This window comes from Nuphar pumila, unplaced genomic scaffold (assembly GCF_984573655.1).
Source record: "Nuphar pumila unplaced genomic scaffold, dmNupPumi1.hap1.1 HAP1_SCAFFOLD_1476, whole genome shotgun sequence".
Lineage (NCBI taxonomy): Eukaryota > Viridiplantae > Streptophyta > Magnoliopsida > Nymphaeales > Nymphaeaceae > Nuphar > Nuphar pumila.
Genome location: NW_028323688.1, coordinates 1 through 22,695, shown reverse-complemented (window position 1 = coordinate 22,695; position 22,695 = coordinate 1). Strand labels below are relative to the sequence as shown.

General features: G+C 52.6%; 1 long non-coding RNA gene and 1 other non-coding gene across 2 annotated transcripts; one reads left to right on the top strand and one right to left on the bottom strand.

Moving 5' to 3' along the window:
- Positions 1 to 200: 200 nt before the first annotated feature.
- Positions 201 to 2,127, bottom strand: LOC149809263 (uncharacterized). Its single transcript, XR_016429800.1, has 3 exons — positions 2,034 to 2,127; positions 945 to 1,298; positions 201 to 422 (listed from the first exon to the last, which is right to left on the bottom strand). It is a non-coding gene; the product is annotated as an uncharacterized LOC149809263 (long non-coding RNA).
- Positions 2,128 to 13,194: 11,067 nt separating this feature from the next.
- Positions 13,195 to 13,266, top strand: TRNAA-UGC (transfer RNA alanine (anticodon UGC)). Its single transcript has one exon. It is a non-coding gene; the product is annotated as a tRNA-Ala (tRNA).
- Positions 13,267 to 22,695: the final 9,429 nt, after the last annotated feature.

The following is a 22,695-nucleotide window of genomic DNA, read 5'->3' as shown; positions in this document are numbered from 1 at the left end:
CGGCCCGGAAGGCTGACAGAGCTCCTGAAAAAGTCCTTGTGACTGGGACGTGCAGTATTTGCAGAAATGGCATTGTGCGCATGGGTGCTGTGCATCATTCACAACCATACAGATGAATTGAGGTGTATTACATTAGATTGAATAGGACAGATGTTGGCCGCACGGTGTTGAGAGGTAGATGTCCTACTTAATTGGCACAATATGTATGTCAAATGATCATCATTGATGATAAACAGTCCAACGGTGGTAACCCTCAAATGCCCCTTGACTCCTCTTGCAGCTCACCGGAGGCAGCCCTTGAAAAGCCTCGTGTTTCTGGGGCGAAGTTCTGCTTCTGGGCCCTGCATAATCCTAGCGTACACACAGCTATGCCGACATCATCGCTGTGGCATCATCCATATTTGAAGTGCTGTCCTATTCTCCTGCACATCCAACCCTGCGATTTGTTAGGCGCAAGAGTGGGCTGCCTGCCTCTTGCAATAATTTTAAAACGTGGGGTACCTGTTGGTGGGGCATTTGCATGGACAATCCCCGAAAGGAAGGGCACTTTGCTCACGAGCCAGTGACAGCACACTGCGCCCACTATACACTATACACTGCCCTTACCCTAAGTACTTTGTTGCAGGGTGGGTCAGCACCTGGCATGCAGTGGGTTGGCTCACCTGAGGAATTATCACACGCCCTCTCACAAGCACTCACATGCCAACGTCACAGGACCATCACAGAACCAGTGCTGTGGAAGATGCAACGAAGGTGCGGAAGAGTTCCGTGAGAAGCCGGGCAACAACAGTGGGAAGAAGACTCACGCTTGACTGGCGTGTTCAAAACACAAACCAACAAAACAAGCCTTCCTACTGGGCAGCGTTACAGAGGGCGAACACCCAGAGATGAGTGTGAACGTCGGGTGCAAGAGATGGAAGCAAGCTTGCAAGGGGAATACGCACATGTCCATGGACCACTGACGCTTTGGTCCGAGTGCATTAGTCAAACAACTGTCTGTGGGTGTCGCCGACAATGCCCAAGATGACTATCTGGAGGACTACTGTGAGGATGAGAAGCCCAAGCGCCACCCAAGTCAGCATGCTGCGGTTTCTGTCAATGAAGGAAGCCCTGGTGACTGTTGCACTCGGCGGCGCGTGGAACTGTCCAGGCGGTGGTTGGTGGTACTGCTGTGGTGGTGGGACATACTTGGGAGCCTCTTGAGGTGGTGCAGCGTAGGGCGCAGGAGGGGGAGCGTAGGGAGCAGGAGGGGGAGCACTTGAGTCATGCGGGGCAGACATCTCTGTCGTTCGAGCAATCTGCACGCAAGTGCGTCGCCAAGTCGACGCTGCTCCATACGTGACTCCCTTATTGGAAATATCCACAGGCATTACTGTTATGAAGTAAATGTTTGATTGGGCTGGGTGGGAATGCGGTGCGGGGCGTAACGCAAGCAAACGTTCTGCCCACCTTCAGCTCGAAGGTCCCCAAGCTTAACCGCAGTGCGGACGCACGCATATGCCAGACCAGGCAAGCAAAGCTACATTTAATGGCACACTATACATATGAGTGCGGGTCATTTCTGCGGATTCCCTAAAGACATGAACCGGCATGAACCCAAATGAGGTAGTAATGCGGGTGTATGTCAATATGGCGACCTGATACAACACAGGTGCCGTACATGAATTCCACAACCCCAACACATCAATGCATATCATCCCTTAAGACACTAGAGCGCTTGGCTAGGAGCGCGAATACTTGAGGCTGATGTGTGGAGCTGTCGGCATGTCTCGAATCACGACGCACGGTGCCTTCCGAGATCACAATGAAAATGGGATGGCTTTCAAGTGGCGAACAAATAATACTTGTGCAGGACAGAGAAAGCCTTTAATGAGCCAGTTCTTGTATACACGGCTTGAAGCCAATCTCAAAATGCAGGCCAATGTCGAGCTCTACGGTGTCAGCATGGAGATAAACCCTTGTACATAGCCGTGCAGCAAGTATGTTGCACGGATAAAGGCAAAATCAGCATCGTTTACTGTCGTGAATCGCACCCACGAATGTAAATACTGGAAGATGGGGGGTCGACGAGGGGGTGCGCTGCAGGTAGCGATTGTGCAAAGGGATGATGCTATCTCTAAGATATGCTGCAACGATAACGAGACTCTGCGTTTGGGGATATCTTTGCATGTAAGTGCGTTTGATGCAGAGTGTACAGGCAAGAGTTGGAGGCGAGTCAAAATCGTGGGTCAGAAGTCGAGATAGGCTGCCTGATGGTGTCGCAGGCCACGTCACACCCTATGTTACAGGCGTAACGCAATACGCACTGCATCCATCCGTCCTTTCGAAACGGACAAAACTTTTTGAGAGTGAGTGTCAGCAAGATAAATTGGTGGTTGCAGTAGAATTTAGCTGAATGGCGTACCCACATGTCTCGAACCTGGCGTTAGGTTCAGGGTTGAGGCGTCAGTCTCAATGCTGCGCACATCGACAGCATCGGAGATCTTTCATTTCCTGCACACTACCAAGCATCAGAGTTTTACATTCTGTATCAGATGCATGTGCCTCTGTGATTTCGACGTTTCAGCCCAAAGTTGTCGCCTCACTGTTGGCAACCCTATTAGCTCTCCATGGGGAAGCTTGCTTGGCGGAGGAACTCTCCACGATATCAAAAGATTCGTATTTGGTAATTTCCCGATCGCGCCTCCAGCTCAGATGGCATGGCTGATTCTCAGCTCCGTCCATTTTTCAGTGAGTGGCTTGCGCCCGTGCTAGGTCATTCCATGTGGCTATGTAGCCTGACATATTGGAATACGTTTGTACAAGAGAATAGCGCATGTGTCTGCTTGCCTGAATGTTATCTTTTGATTTCGTGCACTGCGACGAATTCTTGGAACATTTCCGACACACCGTACACAAATCCTCGTGGCAGCTTCAGGTACATGCACCTCGAAGGCATCAGTCTAGCTTTCTGTCGCTTATTGCAGGCGGACATGGCAAAGATTGTTCCAAGCGCTACGCGAGCAGCGGTGAGCCGGAAGCTGAGTGACTTGGAAAGGTGCCGTCCGTTCCGCCCAACAACATTAGCGGCGTCGCCACTCAGGCCCCTTTGGACATCGTAGCCCACCTTGCACAGCAAGCATTTCAGACCAGAAGTAGAGGCTCTGTCAGGGCCATAAATGACCTGACCAGACGCTTACCTTCAATTTGTTCCAACCTTCGTCAATGCTCCCCCTTATGCGAATGCACAGCAAATGCAACAACGCATCGCAACGGCTCACAGTTCTCGCAAGAGCCGTGTGCAAAAAGTATGCGAAGAGATGCAAATTTCACATCTCAATGACACACCAGAAGACATCTGCTTTGGGGGACATCTGAAGTCGGAGAGGTCATTTCGCCCTGGCGCGTAGCTGCCGAAACACACAGGCTGCACCTCACAGCATTGGCCCCATGCACAATCCAGTGCTAATGTACGCAACGTTTGCAACGAGCCCGTGCCTCTAGTCAACGCTGCAGAACTTGCCAGTCTCATCAGCTGGCGCGTGGCTGGTTTGCCCAGTAGCCTCAAGGCTCAGACAATGGTGGGGCGACAAGTTGTAGCCAAAGGGGTAGCGCGCGTTAGTTTGAGTCGCCCCAAAGCCCAACCCCAAACATCTCGGATGCTGGTGGGGTAAAAGGGCGCAGTCAAGAGGGGTTTTACCGCATGGCTTGGTGCCTTGATCGGCTTTGTTCCGCCCTGCAATAGCCGCCACTGCCTCTCGCTCCGTGTGTGCAGCTGCTTAGTACGTGGGCACAGAACGGTGCACCTCCTGAGCCCGTAACATTTCTTTTCACCGCCCTAGGTACCTTGCTGACCCATTCAATGCATGGCACAGCTGATGGCATCAGTCACGTGACGATTACCGGCAAAGGTTTACGGGAAAACTATCCTTGCCTGAGACGTCGGCCATCGCCGATGGCGCAAAGCCAACGTGCAGCAAGAGCGATGGGTTTCATGTACAATGGGTGGGTGTAGTTAACGGATGGTATTACACCCGGCTGCCGTGACCGGTTTCGAGCTTGACGAAGGCTCTTTCGACGGCATCAACAGATAGGTTGCATGCAGTGACACAGGCTTTCGAGTTTCACCAAGTCTGACTTGGACCAGGCGTCCCTGAACGAGGCTCGCCGCGTGTGGGGAGTCGACAGCAAGACAGTTTTGCTACAGTTTGACCCGATGTCGCCCAACATTTTTTAGTACGACTACATAGGAGACGACATACTTCTGGGGGTCTTGAGGCGGCCGTTCTGGATTGAGCTGCAATCTCGCTATGGCAATATGTTTTACGTGCGAGGACAGGTGCGGCTCCTGAAGGGCATCCGATGTAACAATGTGGGCATTCGATGCCAAGATCAGAAATGACAGTGCCACATCATTACACTCGCCCCATCCATGAACCAGTGTGGCTTCTTTATGAACATTGATGTATCTTTGTTCACGGTTTGAAGCATGTTATGCAGCCAAAAACACCTTGTCGTCAGTGCGTGACACGATGGGCCCCAGCCTAAAGCTCATCTTGTTGGCAGGGAAAGTAATGATGACAGCTCATCCTTCAGCTTGCAGACTGTGATGTCCGCAAACGCTCACATGCGACGCGGTCATGTTGCCAATGGCAGCATAGTAGGCCTGAGACACCAAGTCGGAGCGCAGCCAGCTTGAATCCCATACCAGCATTCAAGCAATCTTACGTTCCTGAACTTCAAGCATTCACCCGTGCACCGACAAGACAAAAACCATCTGGGGAATTGATCATGGTTGGATGCACAGCACTGGACATCGATTAGTGTCCCTTCAGAGTTCATAAGCAACACAGGCTTGCACGCAGCGAGGAGCACATGCTATTGGAGTTTCAGAAATGCTGTATTTTTGCTCGCTGCGGTGCTCTTCAAGCCGGCTCCCTTCTTCTTTAAGGAGAAGAGCGGAAACACGGACTGACACGGGGTAACGCATGAAAGCTTGAGCGGACGCTATGGAATGTCGAGGAGATGCATGTCTGCTGTTGTTGTCCGAGGACGGTTCATTGTGAAGTCGCGCTGGGGTATCATAGACTAGATGTTACGAGGAATGCATAGTGAGGCAAAAATTGGCGGGGTTGCTGTCTCCGTATACGGCTCAGCAAGTGTCGCTGCACATGCATCTATGTGTACTCAATTGTGCGTGTGTGTGCATGTCCAGTGATGTAAAGTTTGGGCCTGGGAGTGGGCTTCACAGTCAGTCAGGTCTGCTGAGTTCTGTCAGCTGTTGCATTGCAATCACAATTGTGATTGTGAGCAGCACAAGAATTTCCGCTTGCATACGCATCCATGCGATTGTTTGAAGTTGCTTCATGGAATTGTCTGCCAGCTGCATCTCTGCTGTCATGTTCAAGACAGCATCGCCTTGCTCACTACTAAACAGTGCTACCACAATTCTCTTGCCAACCGTCAGCCGCGCATACGGAAGACACGTAAAGATAGTTGCATGAAAGCACTTTTCGATTTCGCTTTTCTCAAGTGCAACGTTCATCCCAACTGGCCCCTGAGCGTTCGACGTGTGGCGGCGCTATCTCAAGATACTCCGCTCAGGCGCTGTCAAATGGAGGGGGTTTGGCCATCAGCAGCTGCATTGGCTGGACCGGCCTGCCCTGGCGTTTGTATTCCTCGATGAACTCGTTTGCGTACGTCTGGAACTGGGTCTCCCCGCCCTGCTGCATGTCTTCCAGCATGGCTGCCTCCTGCAGCAACAGCATCCGCTCCTTCTCCTTTTTGCGCTGCTTGAGAGAAGCCTGGTGCTTCTGGAAGTTGCACGTGCGCGCTGCGCGTTCAAAGCGCTCCTTGGCCTCGTCCATCTCTTCTTGCTGCAGTTGCTTGGTCCGTTCCTGCATGCCCACCCTTTATTGTGAGAACAACGGGAACACAGCTGCAGCCTTGAAGATATGAAATCGTTGCTGGGGTGCTCCAGGCTTGGAGTTTGTGTTGGAGATGAGCAGACGACAGAAGAACCCCAAGGAGCTGTCCACTCACTGGGTTGGTGTGATGGCGATTGGGACTTAGGCAGAATTTGCCAAAATGTGACCCTGACGGCCACCTCCTCACAAAATTCTTCTGAAACTTCTCAGGCTGCATGCCCCTTTGAGAGATGGTATGACTCTTCGATGTCGCTATTACTAGGATAGCCCCGGCTGTGGTGTGTGTTGGCAGTGCCCACCCACAATTAGCGTGTACGTACGATGCGGACTGTGACAGAACCGTGTGTGCTTCGCACCTTCCAGGCAGCCACGAACTGCTGCTCCCCAGCCTTTGTGCGCACAAGGCGCTCTTGCTTCATGTGCAGCTGCTGGCTGCGTGAGCGGCAAATGGCCTCCCACTCCTCGCGCCTCTGCCGCTCACGCTCTGCAAGCTCTGCAGCATTCTTGTCCTCCGCCAACTTGACGTCGCGGTCCAGTCGTGTGTTCTCGTTCGACATCGCTTCCGCAAACTTTGTCTCCATCAGCTCCACCTGTGCGCATGCACCGTCATGCTTTATGATGGTCGCCTAGAATGCAGGGTGAGTCCGGACCGTCATGAATTCCAGGGCACGATTCCTGACGGTCTGTTATGTGCATTGAGCAAGAGGCCGGCCATGAATGTCTCGCCCATTGCCCACGGCGACCCTACACAGTTGGTGCACGCCATTTTTGTTGGTGGGGCACATGCTGTGCATGCCAAGGTAGTTGCAATGGTCTCATGGAAAGCGAAGAGAACAACACCGACACAGGGTAACAGGAAGACTTGGCCTACTTTTGCTTTGCCTAGAAGAGTTTACACAAAAGGCACTTCGTATCGCCGTTTTTAGTGTGTGATTTGCACGCTGAGCCTGACCACCCACAGCACACCACGATTTCCGCCATTTCCCATGACAGCATGCAAGAGGAATCGGCACACTGCGATCCTTACGCTATTGCAAGAAGCACACTGAACGCCTGGTGAGAGAGTAACACACCATTGCCTTTCGCCGCGCTTCCTTCGCTGCCGCCCGCTCTGCTTCGCGCTGTTTGCGCATCTGCGCGAGGCCCTCCTTCTTGACTGCGTACGCCTCAATGGCAAGGTCCATCGAGTGATCCCGCTCTGCCTCCTTGAGCTTGAACTGCCTCAGCGCGTCATTGGCGCGCGCCGTCTCCCAATTGGCGCGCTGCATGCGCTCACGCGCCTTGAGCTCCTTCTCGTGCATGTCCTTCGCCTCCTCCTTGGCCTTCTCACGCAACATGGCTCCCTGCGATGCCGATCCAGGTCAGCTTTCCACCAGAGAGCTCTCTGCTGGTTCTGGTCAGTTCTGAGGGGCTGCATCACGGTGACGTGTGGGGTACCGCTGTGGCTCCATGATGAGGATGTATGTTGTTACGACACTACTGCATCCTCATGGACATTGGCAACTCCACGAACTACTTGGGGATCTGTCGGTGCCGCAAAATGCCGTGCCATAAAAGAATTCCGCTCACCCCACACCTTCGTTTGCTCAGGATATCCTCCAAATCGGCCACCTGTGAAATTGGAACCACTGCTCTGACTCCCACAGTCTTTGGGGCTGAGACACGGTGTCCGCGCCATTGGCAGCAATTCTAATGGCCAAGGGTGATCTGCTGCCTAAGAAAGCATCGCTTGATTTGTCAATTACCTACTGGTGGACACTCGATCATGGAATAGGATGCTCCAGACCTCGGCAGGCATAGTCTACGGTGAAATTTGCCTCAAGAGCAACTATAAACACCAGCGTCCTCGTCACATCGGAACGCACGACCCCTCGATTTGAATGTGGGCAGTTTCACCACTTGACCATAGGCGGAAGATTAGGTATCGTGACCTCTCAGGGGAGCTGAGTTGACTTTGCCCAGCGCGTTCCAAGCCACACAGGGAGTCGCCGATGTCCAGGTGGATGCAGCAGTGTTTGTCAATGGACGCATCATCTCCATATCACGGCTCCAGGAGAGTTTGACTTTCGCACCTCGACCCTATTTTGCTCGCGCTCGGCAAGGATGGCGCGCTTGAGCTGCTCGAGTTGTACCATCTGGGCATCCCGCTGGTCAAGAGCTCGCTGCTTCTGCTCTCGAAGCTTCTGCAGTTCCGCTTCCTCGGCTAGCTCAAGCTGCTCCCGTTGCTGCCGAATGAAAGTTTGCTCCTGAGCCATCGTGAGCGCCTGCACCGCGCACCGCCCCCATGTCGGAAAAACTAGGCCGCGCGCACACACCCTCCTCGTGCTGAATAAGGCTTAGTTTCACCCTTGCACAGTCCCTATGTCCGAGAGGCAAGGCGGCACGCTGTGGCTCAGCGCACCCCGGAGACAGCATCCGGCAGGTGCTTGCTAATGGAGCAACCAACCCAGGCTTACATCGGAGCAGTTCAGCCGCGATCTCAGCCATGGCTGTCTCCACGGCCATGGCCCGCTTGGGGTGGCGCATGTTGTTTGTTTTTTCACATTGCAGCTGTTGTCGGTGCCTTGACGCTGCCTCAGTCAGATTCCCTGTCTCGATATAGATCAGCAACTGCCTGCTCCTTCCAGCCTCACCCCTGATACGTGGAAGCCGCTCCTCTGTTGGTCCCCACTGCCATTGGCAATGGCCGTGCCTTCTGCTACATACGACTTCAGAGATGAATTTGCAGTGGACAAGCTATCTTGTCACTGTCGTCAGCCATCGTACAGTGCTAATCTCAAGTTGGTGAGTAACCAGGCAGCAAGATGCAGCACCTGTCAAGCAGCACACAATAAAAGAAAGTACTCACATGAAATGCAGCGCTTGTCACCTGAGCCAACCACATAAACCGATAGTGGACATGAAGTCACCGTAAAATGTGTGTGAAGCAACATCTGCAAGCGGATTGATTGAACATGATGGACAGCTCTTGATGAGCTTGTAGAGATGCTCTTTCGTACCTTGACCTGCTGTTTGAACTCCACTTGCGCTGACCGCTCCGAGAGGACATCGCACATCAACACAGCACCGTGGAAGTTCTTGGCTTTGTCTGTCTCGTTGAACAGCATCTTGTTGACCTTTTCAATGATCACACGGCGGTTTGCTGCTTGTATCTCAGCTTCCTTCTTGTCATTCTGCAAGCTCCCATATCTGATCAGGCCTTGATATTGGGCTATTTCCCCGAATTTCTAACGTTTGGAACTGCAACCATTCTTCCCACACCAGTGACACCGCAGACCTCACTAAAGTCAGGATGCAAGATGGCTCTTGGATACCCCAGACATCATCATAAGGACAGGTGCTTGGCGATGCTCTTGCATGATAATGATTTATGCATGCAGACAGTGGCGACTCCGGGTGCAACTGTGGATCTACATCCCTACAGTACAATTCCTAAGTCCTCTTGGAGGTGCCAATGAGAAATCTTCGTTGAGGATGTGTTCCAATGCAGTTGAGTCAAGACGCTTGGTCATGACAGTACTAAAGATGTCATATCTGCATAACATCAATGCTGGCGGTGGTTTGTATGCGTTCTCGAGTGCTTGATTGCGGTGCATTCGCTGCAGTATTTGCACTCGCGTATTCTTCAGTTTTCAAACAGTGCATTCATGTCCCAGCACTGGACACCTTCCCTTCCAATCTGTTCCCAATACATCAGCATCTCAGACTGTCTCCAATTGCGTCATTAGCGTCGTCAGTGGTGTTGTGTTCTAGACTCCCAGCTGAGGACCTGTGAGCAATAAGGAGGGGCTTTACCTCTTGCCTTACTGCTTCATCTGCTGCTTGCCTCTCGATACGTGCCCTCTCTTTCCGCTCCCGATGTGCCTGAATCCATGACAGTGTTTTGTTAGGCACTGTTTGGCTGTCCTGTCGCGTTCAATTTACAATCACACCTCCGTGGGCAGATCCAAGAAAGCATTGAGGATAGACATACCCCAGCAAGTACATGATCTACTTCGCAACATAGACACGAAGAAAATTTCAGACCCGTGCTTCAAAAGGATGATTTGTTCAAGCATGTCGCTGCAGCAGAGCGGCAAGCTCTGGGAAATGTAGTCTGGGAGTCTTAGGTTTACCCACCTCCAGCGTGTTCGGCCATCCCGCTGCTCTGAGCTTGCTCTTTTCATGTAATTCTAGTCTATGTTTCGCGCTGTCTGATATTTCCGCATCCTTCACCTGCACCATGCGTCCGTGTGAATCCCCTGTTTTTGGGTTGCTTACAACCAGGAACCTGGAGACAGCAGGATGCCAAGCACCATTAAGACCTTAGCATGCGTGATATTTTCACTCCAGTGGATTTGAAATCGACTTTTGTTTCTCGAAACTTCGTCAGATGGCGCCAGACGCTCCTACAAGGCACGCGAACAGCTGTCCCTTGTGCATAGGGTGCAGAAGTCGAAATGATACATACGTGGAGTACGTCCGCACCTTGCTACGAATGGCCTCCAGCTGAGAGGCAGTTATCACGTTAACAAGTGACATCTTTCCCATCTATCAGCATCCAATGCAAGTACAGGGGGCTGTGCTGACCAGGGTGTTGTCACACATCACCACCATAGGAACCAACCAGAAATTATGACATCGCATCTAAACTCCACAGCCGCAAGAAGCAGTGATGAGAAACGACTCAAATTATGCGCACATATCAGCCACTGAGATGCATGACGGATCTTCTGATTATTTTTTGTTTTCAGGCGATGTAACCCGCCATCCGTTTCTACAGCGCTGGCATGTCATGCAATGTGCAACACAGCTGTCGAATTGTACCATACATACGCCTCCAGGATAAGCGAGAGCTTCATAGATGACGGAGACGGCCAGTTCCAGGCCCTGGACTCCAGGCTGGAGCAATGCTGACATAGCCTATGTCTGGTGCTGGACATCTCAGCAACAGCACAACCCAGGTATGACACGGACATATACCAGAAACCTTGCAGAGGACGGCCTTCAAGCGATTGACCTAGATCATTTGTTGATCGAGGACATTTTAGATGCATACATTTGTCGACTTTTGGACTGTGAGTGAGAGTTCTACAGACATTTTGATTCCACCATCCTATTCGTTATATGTCCGCCTGGACCCTACAACTCAGGGCCAACTGTAGCAATGTCAGCCCATCACGTACGGAAGATCAATAATCACAAGCTGGCCTCTTCCCGTCGTTTGGTCAGTGTGCAGGGTTCCCATTCCCACGGGCTCTTGTAAAACAATCTGGGGTTAGCGCTGGGGTCAAAGAACAAGCACGGGGCAACACAAGCTGTGGTCCGCCAGCCACCTCATCTTCCTAGTGAGACCCACCCAACTCACATGTCTTTGAATCTGGTCTCATTTGAATGGCAATGCATTGAGAGCAGGCATACATGCCCCGCCATCGTTGCTTTGCACGTCCGAGACAGGTTTTGCTTTTCCGCTGGGCTTGGAACAACCACTTGTGCCATTTTCAGCCCTGGGTCACGGCGAGGGCGACTACTTGGTGATTCGGGTCCATTCGTCTTTCGTGCAAGCCAGGGGCGCAAATTATCTCAACGAGGCGAATGAACTACGCTGATCGCAGTCGACCCAACCGCCCCACAAGCTACCGCCGTTGTCTACTGCCCTGGCTCCTCTTGCTGATGTTGCACCCCGCTGCGGGGATGATGACACCTCGAACCGGGCGATCAATGTTACGGTCGCCCAAAGCAACACTGCCCGCTATTTACAGTCATGTCGCCGAGCAGATCGCCCGGTCATGACCCTCGCGACGCCAGATAACTCTCGGACACGCCCTCGACAGTGTCTGCGGGCCGCTCCTTTTCTGCACACCCAATGTTCCGCTGCGGCTGCTTATGCACTGAATCGATGTGCCCCGTGGTCGCATAATCGGACATTGCCCTGCTGTGCTGTAAACGGCCGATCATGAGGCCACTGATGCCATGTGCAACTTTCAAATGGTATTTCCACTGCATCGCCCCGCCGTCGCAACTCATTCCACGAGTACCATAATGTTGCTGTGCGTCTGCTGCCAATGGCACGATTGGCCAGAATGTTGATGGACATGCAAAAGGCGGAATTTTGTGGGCACTGAATGACATTCGGACATGGGAAGCGCACTCTTCAGCACGCTCTCTTACGCCATCACTCCCCCGCGCACAGGTCGCGGCACCATGTGGCGCATGCTTGTTGCGGGCCAACGGCTTGTTCCTCACCGTCACTCCGTCTCATCTGTATGTGCGTTGCCTGCTGCGACGACTTTGAAAAAAAAAGTGCTTGTACTCGCTTGTCGTCCAGAGACAGCCATGGATAAACTCGCGCTAAAGGTGAGGGATGCAGCATATACCGGAGGGGAATGCAACTAGGGAGGCTTGCGGAAGCGCGGTGGATAAACTGACCGTCCATTTCACGTCGTTTGAACACAAGTCGTCGTTTGAAAAACGTGTGTCTCGTCGAGAGGCGCCTCGTCGTCCGACAAAACTCCTCCAGCCTTTTGCGGTTTGCAATGCAGGACAATAGTCCCCTGCTTGCGACATTGGCAGCCAAGATCTCGGCCTTGCGCCCACAGCTGACACTGACGAGCTTCGTGATCCTTTCTTGAAAGAGCCAACGCGGACTTTAAAAATTGGAAAAAAATCGTCATCAAAGTTCCAAGCAAATGCCGTATGCATGCAATGCACGTACAAAATATATGCAGTGCGGCCTGAGCTATGTGTGTCAGTGCGTTTGGGATTTGCGTCCCAGTCACCTCCATGTCGCCGAATTATGCAGCAGCTCCTTCCTAGAGCATGCGCACGGCGGACATTGACAATTACACATTGAAACCAACACGATCGACGATTTATGCTCTCGTACCCAATTACACGGACATGTGGCGCATCGGACATGAACCGTCCTCGCTTACAACCCCAACCACGGGTTTCAACGGCAACCTCTGTGCCAATCAAGAGATGGCTGCAAAGTGGCAGTGAAGAGCGTGCCCTTTGAAACGACAGGCAAGGGAATAATTGCCTTTCGTTGCAACAAACTGGCGCCAAAGTGATAACTGACATGCACAAGAGGGTGCCACTTGTTCATCCCTACGCATATTGAGATGTGCATCGTGCCTTTGGCTCAAAATAAGTGACTGGTCGCAGAGCCGGAACGCTGGCAGCGAGTGTATGCCGGTAACAGGTGGTACCTCATATGGCTTGTCGACACGATAAAAAATATACTTATGTACAGCAAATGTTACGCAAGGGAATGTAAGTTGGCGCCAAGCATCATGATCGGCGGGATGGGGGTATAACTCAGTGGTAGAGTGTCTGCTTTGCATGCAGAAAGTCCAGGTTTCGATCACCTGTACCTCCAACTCTTTTGTCGAAATGGAAGAAGTGTGCGTCTGATCACCGTATGTATCATTCGATGAGTCGACGAGGATGTTGCCAGGCTTTGCTCCATTCTTGGCAGCGTCTCTGATCACCTGCAACATCAGATTACCGCACGGTAATGACGCTGGCGGTGTACATTGCGCACACCAGTTGGCACTCACTTACACACGGCTTTTCGACTGTGCCGGGAAGACCACACGAATCGTGTCATGACGACGTTAGGACTGCGCAGTAGTTGGCGTGCAAAATGCTTTCGTCCCAGAGATTGTATTTTCGAGGAAATACTCTCCAGAGACAGCGCGGCATGTGCAGACATCGCATAGATGTGCCTGGACGGTGAATCAGAGATAAGGATTCGCATCCAGCGCAACAGGAAATTTGTTGCTCACATATGTGATCCCTGCTTCCTTGCTGCCCTGCCAATGCGTATCCGTTGCTAGCGAACGTGCGCACTGGGGCCCAGTGACACGACGGCAGAAGTCGGTTGACGACCGCACGGCATGGGCCCCCACCATTTGCGGGGTGTACACGTGGCCCGCAAATTTGTCGGCGCCAGGCATTGCATCAATTTACTGATTAAAAGCTGTCGCACACCGCAATGGCAGTGTCTCTGGCAGAAAGAGGAGATGCCGCTGTGACGGTGCATGACTCATGCAGCATGAGTGGTTCGATTGCTCGTATTCTTCCCCACGCCAGACTTGCAAGGGGACACCTTGCAAGACACTTGCAAGGTGTCCCCAGCACCCATCCCTTGTAAAGTGATGTTCCTGGTTTTCGTTCAAGTTCCATTGCGCTCGACGTTCGGTCTACCTTCAAGGTATCCTGTTACATTGCTGCTTGTCCAAACTTGCTCCAACCCGTTTGCACGAGGTGCAAAGTTTCTCTTGGTAGTATTATCTGTGTTTTATCTGGTTGAGTGAGGGGGTATACGTTCAGCTATGTCATACGACCAAGTAGAAATCGAGGATTTCGACTGGAGTGACAGTCTGCAAGCCTTTACGTACCAGTGCCCGTGCGGGGACCTTTTTCAAATAACCATGGTGCGCAAATCGATCACATCTTGACCCGAATGTGCAAGAGCAGCTGAATGCTTGGATGCGACTTCTACTGGGGAGAGTTAGGGTACAGCATCGCCGTCTGTCGTTCTTGTCAGATTCCTCAGAGGCTGGGTGCAGCGCCCTTGGACTACCATTTTTGTCCGTCCCTGTCAGAAGACATACATTAAGTAGTATGGTCACTTCCGCTCACATCCTTGGTTTTGGTGCCCGCATGGTCCTCTTCTCAGGCGACCGTCTTTGAGCTGTTTCTTACGTGCAGTCATAAAGAGATTTGGCTTTATAATGAATTGGAGAGGTCTGCGTGTGCTTTTCGGGGTCAGTGGCACAAAACTGCCCTTGCCGTTCTAGACTTGTTTCCCACATATTAGAAGCGCCCATCCACTGTTGCGCTGCAGGAGGAGCTGGCACAGGGAGAGGAGTTTGCACGTTGTCCCAGCTGCTCGCTATTCATCACAGTAATTTACAACGTGGAAGACTTCCAGGATTCCGAACGACGTGCGGGCACAGATGCGATACCGACAGCGCATAAGCCAATTTCCGCGTCATGAAAGCCCCCTTCCACGGCAGGAGGTCTGCATGTTGAGACGTTCTGTTTGGCTTTCATCTTCACGCATTGGCTGGCATGTGTCCCTGACAAGACATTCATCCTTCAGGGGTGCCAGTGTGGATATCTTGGCTCGCACCTTGCTCCCATGACTTCGTGCCCCTGCGCTTTCTTAAACATTGGGGGGGGCTTATCGCCCCTTCAGCCGTTTTTTTGTGCTTGCCTGCGTTATTCGTTGGCAGCTGGTTCGGCAGCATGCCAAACGCCACCAGGTATCAGCGCTACCGTTGCCACGGAGCTCGCTGTTGAATTGCTGCCTCCTGCAGCTGCACTACGCGACAGCTTCAAGCGCGTTGTATTGCATCTATCGTCGCTTGCAGCACAACAAACTGTAGGACTCATCTGTTGCCTTCGTACAGGCCTGCCTCGATTACCTCGGTGTAACATTTTCGTCGAAGCAGTTGCACGACAGCCAGCTTTCCCGCTGTGTCAGCCTAGATACTATGACAGAACAGTGGCCGGAGGTATATCACAGCATCGAATGTCTTCGTTGGAGCACAGAAAGGGACCTTTCCGCACTATCGGCTGCACGGCACTTCCATCATGAACTTTCTTGGAATAACGCAGACGTTCTGCCCTTGATCTTCACCTGGCGTGGTCAATGGTCGGAACCAAACACACTTTCAGCCTTCGATAACCAATCATACAAGTCAAGCAAGCTGCATCTGTGTTGCTGCCAGGCGTTCCCAGGCTGTGGCATTCCGGCCAATGGGTGATCGACCACAGCGAAGGAGATGCCCGGTGCTGGACGAGGAATGCTGCTGTTAGGACTGCTGGTCGTCACTCTTGGGCTCCTTATCCTTCTTCCCAAAGCCAAAAAAGTTGCCAATGTTCTTCATGACATCGGCGTCCTCGGTCCACGTAGCCCTCTTCAAAGTAGGCGTACTTCTCTGTACACAACACCGCACTGACAAGCGAATACTCAGCATGGTTAGCTTGTGGATTCCCTCGCCATTCAAAACTGGACATGCGTAGCTGGCATTGTGAACGTCCAACCGGTCCATTAATGACGCAATCTAAAAACGTCGACTAAGGGGAGACACATGTACGTTTCAAGTCTACGTGGAGTGTTGCAATGATGGGTGCGATTTTGACCGGCAATAGGGGTGCACCACGTGCGCGTGGCTTCGCTCCCACAACCCCAATAACGAACTCCAACTCAGTGCGGCGTCGGCCCTCCAGACTACACACTGTTATGTGTGAATCCTGTGAGGATTAGATAAAAGAAACTGCGTACTAGTCGGGGTGATGGCTAGGCCTTATAATCGTGCCAGACCGTGCATGATTATAAAGACATTCAAGGCAAGTGCACATGACCGTGTACGTAATGTGGCGAGTAGGTCTAGGATTTGGTGGTACGGTCCTCGAGCACATGACGATGCCTAGAGCTGTCTTAAGAGGGTCCATGTCCGGATCAGGTATATAGGTCGGTGCATGCCAGCATCAAGGACTTCTTACGATCAATCTAGCTTGAGCATTTGGGACCCGCCTAATTGGTGCCTTGGATGTGCACCCTTCTAGTTGCGACTGACGGCTATTGCGTAGTGACTGTCTTGAAATGAGACCCATCAATACCCTGTGGTTGCACACAACACACACGCATGCCAACCCCAATCACGAACTCTGAAGCCACCTGCTGTCACGCGTATGTTCAACATCCTGCGATGTCTAAGCACATTATTGCGGTGCCAAATGCACAACAGTTCCTGATACAAAGAGTGGCAAGATTCTTCCAAAAACTGGTGTCAAATACAGAGGAGCGAATGCTACACTCTCGCGAATGCTACACTTGCCCTCCCCCCTGACTGAGCTCCTTGAATTCTACAAAGAAACGCACGGTCAAAGTTGTTGGCTTCAAACTCCATGCGCAGGACCTTCTTCTCCATGTCTAGCTCCACCGAGCTGGGCATTGGCACGCCAAGCCCAAAGCCAACAAGCTCGACAAACGAACCCATTGTCAACTTGTTGTTTCCCCGGCCGCTTTCTGCTCGCTCCTCGGCTTCATCGCTGTTTTGCAATGGCGCGGCGTCTTCGGGGTTGACAACCTGCACGCACCCGTTCTCAATCCCGGCACCCACGCCTCCCTGGTGCCGTCCGTGACCATGCGCCATGAAGCGCGCCCTGGACAAGGAAGACACATGTCCATTACATTCAACAGAATTAATATGACTCAAAGTGGTGGCGTGCGACTTGCCCAGGCGCAGGGCAAGCGACGACCTCAAGGGGGTCACGCTTCCACGACGCAGGCTTACAGAACAAAGCAACTCAGAGCGTTACCCACTCACCTGGTCAACGCGGGATTCTTCCATGCATCTCATGTTTGCAGTTTGCTTCGCGTTGATCAATCGCAGCGGGCGAACGCAGATACGCTGGGTTGGACAGCGCGTGGTTGCTCGATGCATGTTGGATAGGTCGGCACCCACTACTGGGTCATACGGGATATGCTTATCGTGGTGTCTGTAGACGATACAGGTAAGAGGTGTAGACTCCTTGGCTCAGAGAAAGTGTGGTGAGCCATTGCCCTGCAGTGCACTCTTCTGGGCAATGTTGAGGACTTCCTTTCGAGAGCCAGATATAACAAAGCGGATGCGTGCATCACGGGCTGAACAATCTTGCATGCACTCATATTGTGCGTGAGCAAAGTTTCAATTTTCAGTTGACTTGGACACATTTCGAGTAGACGGAAGTGCTGAATCATGAGGAAAGAACCCTGTCAATGACCCTGATGAATTGAAGGGGAAGTATGTCACAAGCCGAATCACAAGAACTTGATCGCTTGCGAGCATTCACTCATCAGCTTTACAGTCGCCGCATGGTTCGCATGCTTGCAACATATGTTATTGAACCAGTCAAGGCTGTCAGATGGTTGCGCGCAGCACTGAGATGAAGGCTAATGATGCGAGGATACGCCAGGCAGAGTGCCAGTGTGCCAGTTATTGCCATAGAAAGTAATTTGATAGCCTCGCCGGTCCACGTCACCGACACCGCATCCCTCTGTGGTGCCGTGGCCAGCTTTTTGGGCGATTTAGCCGAGTCGGATGATAAAGGAGATGTGCCATACCTTGATGCCGCCGATTGTTTTCTGCCGGATCCCCTGGACATTCCTGTGTACACCCGCATGCTGGCTGACAGGGCGGGTACCCCCTTAGCCATCCTGCCCAGCTCTCAGCTACAGGCACAGCTAGACATCGCGCGGGGAGACTTGCTGGCAAAGTATCAGCATGCACGCTCCAAAATGCGTAGCCTGACCAAGTACGAACTGCTGGCAAGCAGCAAGAAGAAGATGTTGAACGTCGAGTACCCTATCAGCGTACCTGCAACTGGGCCGAGTGTCCGGGCGAAAATCGGAGAACTATGCAAGGCACATGGGTCTGCGCAGCCAGCAATCGTGCAATTTGCTGTGCACAGTCCTAGTGTTGGTTTCCAGATCACACAAGTGATCCTTCTGACCTCCAAGCAGACGCTCGCAGACTTGAAGGCCAGCATCTACTGCGTCGCAGACAAGCATGTCGACGTGTGGCACGAAACGCGCGGAACATCGCAGCATGGTCGTGGAGGCCTATTCTATTTTGAGCAGACGCTGTACAGCGACCAGACGGCTGGAACTGCCGACTACGCCGCGCCTGTTATTGCGCTGTTGAGTCAGCGAGCAGAGCAAGCCCGGAAAGCCGTCGAACACCTCATGGAACAGCGAGCGCTCCAGTACACAGCCCCTGCACCTCCACCAGAGGTAGTAGTCAAAGCCATGCACGAGACGGAAATTGGCAGCCTCAAGCTGGAGGTCGGCCATCCTGGGTGCGTGTATACTTGCATAAATGCAATGTTCCTGTCAGTGTCCAGGTCGGTTCCCAAGCACCTGAGTCAGTTGTTGCTTTCCGCAAATCGCAGCTCACTGCTGTCCCGGCAGTGCAGGTATATGTACGCTCACGCAGGCGCATGCGAGCACATGATCACCGTCCAAGATGTGCGCCTCATGCACGCAGATGACCCGCAAGACCTCGCTGACTACCCCTGCACAGTGTACCAGAGCGCCCCGAGGGTCCGCCGGTGCTGCATCTGCACCAAGCGCCCAGCGACCAGCGTTGTCCACAATGACGACCTGGCACCGTGCACGCCGGCGTTCTTTTGCGCCGAGTGCTTTGTCTTCCTGCACCGCGGCGCCGACGGCGCTTTACTCCCCGAGGCAGCTGCGTTGCAAGCATTCCCGTACTTCCATGACGCGTGACTCAAGCTTGATACGACACAGCACAAGCTGCCATGCTGCGTCGAGCCAAACCAGGTGGCATGAGGACCGCTGCAACACGCGGCCTCATTTGTCTGTTGGCTTCCCGATTTGTTGTTTGTCACTCTGCATGTCTAATGCTGTCCAGTCATTGTGCTTGTTCCAGATGTGCAATGCGCTCAGAGACTCGTTGCCTTTTTACATTGCATTAGCAAGCAGTCTTGTCGTTGTTGTTTGTTTAACCGGAATGTGCACAGCGACTCGATTCGGACCACTCCACCAGCTCCAGTTACAGCATGTATGACAGTGCCGATGCATTGGCATCTCAATCCCATTGCAGAAACGAGAAGCAAGCCTGGTCTCCTTCGTCTCATTTCCCTATATCCACTGGACTGACTGGCAGATATCAAAGTGAAGACAAAGCCTTTTGTCCTAGCAACACCTGCGGTAGTGTTGTAAAAGATACATCATCATCATCTGTGTGTTTGGTTTGATTTTCTTTCGTGTGTTCTTGAATTGAGTCGTCCTTGTCTGCAGTTTTGTTACAAGCGACAGGGCTGGCAAAACAGGAAAAAAACACAGAAACTAACACTGAAAACAACGTCACAAACTAAGACAAAACACACAAGAAAATCAGCAACCTAAGCTACGCCGAGATCTTCCTGAGGTGCATCACACCCTGCATGGAAGTCCGAGCCGACGTTCACCTTGTCTGCAGTTTATTTCTGCTTTGCTTTCCCGCTTCGTTGTAACACATACACCATCATCAACACCAATTTTGGCAAACTGGTTTGAGTCCATCACTGAATGTGACACTTCAGGGCTGCCCAGAAAAACAAGCGCCTTGAACATCGCGCCGTAGCAACATACGCCAGGCCCAACCCGCGACCTCTCCCAGATCACTCGAATAGTCCTGGCACATGGTGACTGGCTCGCGTTGTTTGATGACACGCTGGTGCCACTTGGGCATGATCGGCGAATGCAGTTCTTCCACCACTTTGTCCACGGCGTCGTAAACTGCCATGCTGAAGTTGGCATGTCGTGAATCTAACTCGCGAGGCGCTCACTGCGGCGGCCGTCGCACCAACGTTTGTCTGGCACAAAGAATGAGGTGTCATGCCACGGGTGCCACCTGGATGTCTGCAAAGTTCTGCTGCTGTCGTCCCTGCATCATTACAACGGACACCATGAATGCTTCTCAAGCCCAGCCTGCTGTACATGCGTGTCGCAGATCAGCTGAAGCATGGATGTGCACAACCTATCTTGTGTCTTGTTGCTTACCTGGCTCATAGCATTTATAGTCTGGACACAGATTCCGTTCAGCAGTTGTTTGCCGTCCGAAGAGCCCCTTGAGCAAGGCGAAACCGGTCGCGGTAGCTCAGTGTAAACACACGCTTTCCCACCCGTTTATATGGGATGTGCACAGACAACCCTGTCCAGCAATGCAGTGTGCATTTGGCGTGGACGCGCTAATTTAGAATGCAACCGCATCCACGTGCACATTGGCAACTCCAAGTGCACCTTGCACCATTCAGCGGCAATGTCGGCACAATTTTGGCACCACAAGCCTGCAAAGGCAGTGAATTTGTGGGGCAAGACGGGGAACTGAATTGCATCTAAGGGTATACGGACTTGATGGCAGAGAAATGTAGACCAGCTGTGGGCCAATGCCACACCAGATGGCACGCTGCGCATGGGAAACGCACCAAAAAGCTCTTGCTCGGGGGTCCAAACCTCGCGTACGCGCGGGAAAGCCGGGCGATGGCGAAGCCGTTGAATAAGGTGACGAGGATGGTGAAAATGACGTGCTGCACAAATCGCAGGCTGGGCTCCGCTGCGACGGCTAGGCTGACCCACAAGATGAGGAACACGCCCATGATGCACACCAGAATGATGTTGGAGGTGAGGATGGAGACGCCACAGCAGTCTTGACCCTGCACATGAATGCTGCCGCCTTTGTCCGCCTCATACTGCAGCATGTAGCTGAAGACAAGTGCAGATGGCATTTGCGATCGTGATGGCCGCTCACTCTGCCCCACTGGTTGTCCACATCGTGATTGTCTGAGCTTCCACTTCCAACCCCTCGCCGAGTGCCCCAGGCATCAATCACTACCAGTTCTTGGCAGTCCAAACAATAGGCTGACTAGTTCGCAACAGGTCCTTTCTGTGTCTCTGTGCCAGTATGCCTATCGTGAGGAGCGGTGATGTGCTTGTATTGCAGTTAGGCGCCGCTTGGAGGATAGCTTGCCGGCCAGGGCCAACGCTCGGCACGGCTGGAAATCGGTGAACCGCACGGGGCTCAATGCACTTCTTCTGCTGGCTGGGCAGCAGGTAGGCCAATCACAAACCACGTACGAGTGGTTGCGTTGAGTAGGTAGACTTTCATGCTTTGAGAAGCAGATACAATGCTAGGTGGCTTATTAGCTGCAGAAAATGCTGCCCTGGCTTGTCTACTGAGTTTTCGATCATTCCAACACCTTCACTGCCCACCCGAACTTCGGCCTGTCACGCCTGAAAAGCTTTGAATGATGTCTACAAATAAGTATCGTTGATCGTGCGTAGGATATGACGGTTGACCAGCCCATTGCTCGGCACAAACGAGAGCTATCGCGCGCACCGTGGTCCTACAACAGCTCAAGGCGCCCGAGCTCCTGCTGGAGTCTGGATACTCCAAGGCATCGAGCAGTCCACGTGCAGCGTACGCAATTGCGCAAGCATACACCCCCAGGAACGCGCTGTAAGTGATCAGCACCACTGGCCAGTACTCCGAACTCGGCACATTGGTATCAAACTCCCTGGCAACGTGTCAGCAGCCCGGAGATGAGAAACAGCCCCCCCCCCAACAGACAGGAGGAGCGCGGCAACAAGTAGGATCAAGCGCCGGGGGTTCCATCAGTCAACAAACAACACCTGCAGACAGATAGAGATCGAGGTCCATGAACTTCCGTGCGCGGGATCTATCAACACAGACATCATGCATCCACGATGCCATCGTGTCGAGAGATCCTGACCATGTGCCGGAGTGAAGTGCCAGCCAACATCAGCGTCGCTGACAGCGATGCCATCGTCGGCAGCGTAAGGCTTTAACGTGCAAGACCCAACTCAGAGGACGCACTTGTATGAGCGGCCCCATGACAAGGTTGTTCTACTTGACGTATGTGCAGGAGCAGGGTGCGCACTTCCGTCTGGGAAGAGACAAAGACCGCACCATGTGGACCATCATGTGCCACAATGCAAACAATTATGAGTGAGCTGCTTGCTTTCTTAAGGTGCTACCTCGAGATAAGATCATCGAGAAGCTTATGTGACTAGGGGCAACAAGCGAAATAATCATGACGCAACCATGGTACTCGGATATGGCGGTGGTTTACCTGGGGAGAAATGAGCTCACAGTGTGGACAGGAAGATGTCAATGGCTTCCTGAGAGCGAAGAGCTGGATGAAAATCGCGAACGTCAGTGCATCCTGTCGTACTCGGGTGTTTCTAACTTCTGAAATAGGAAGAACGAATGCACTTTGCCATCCC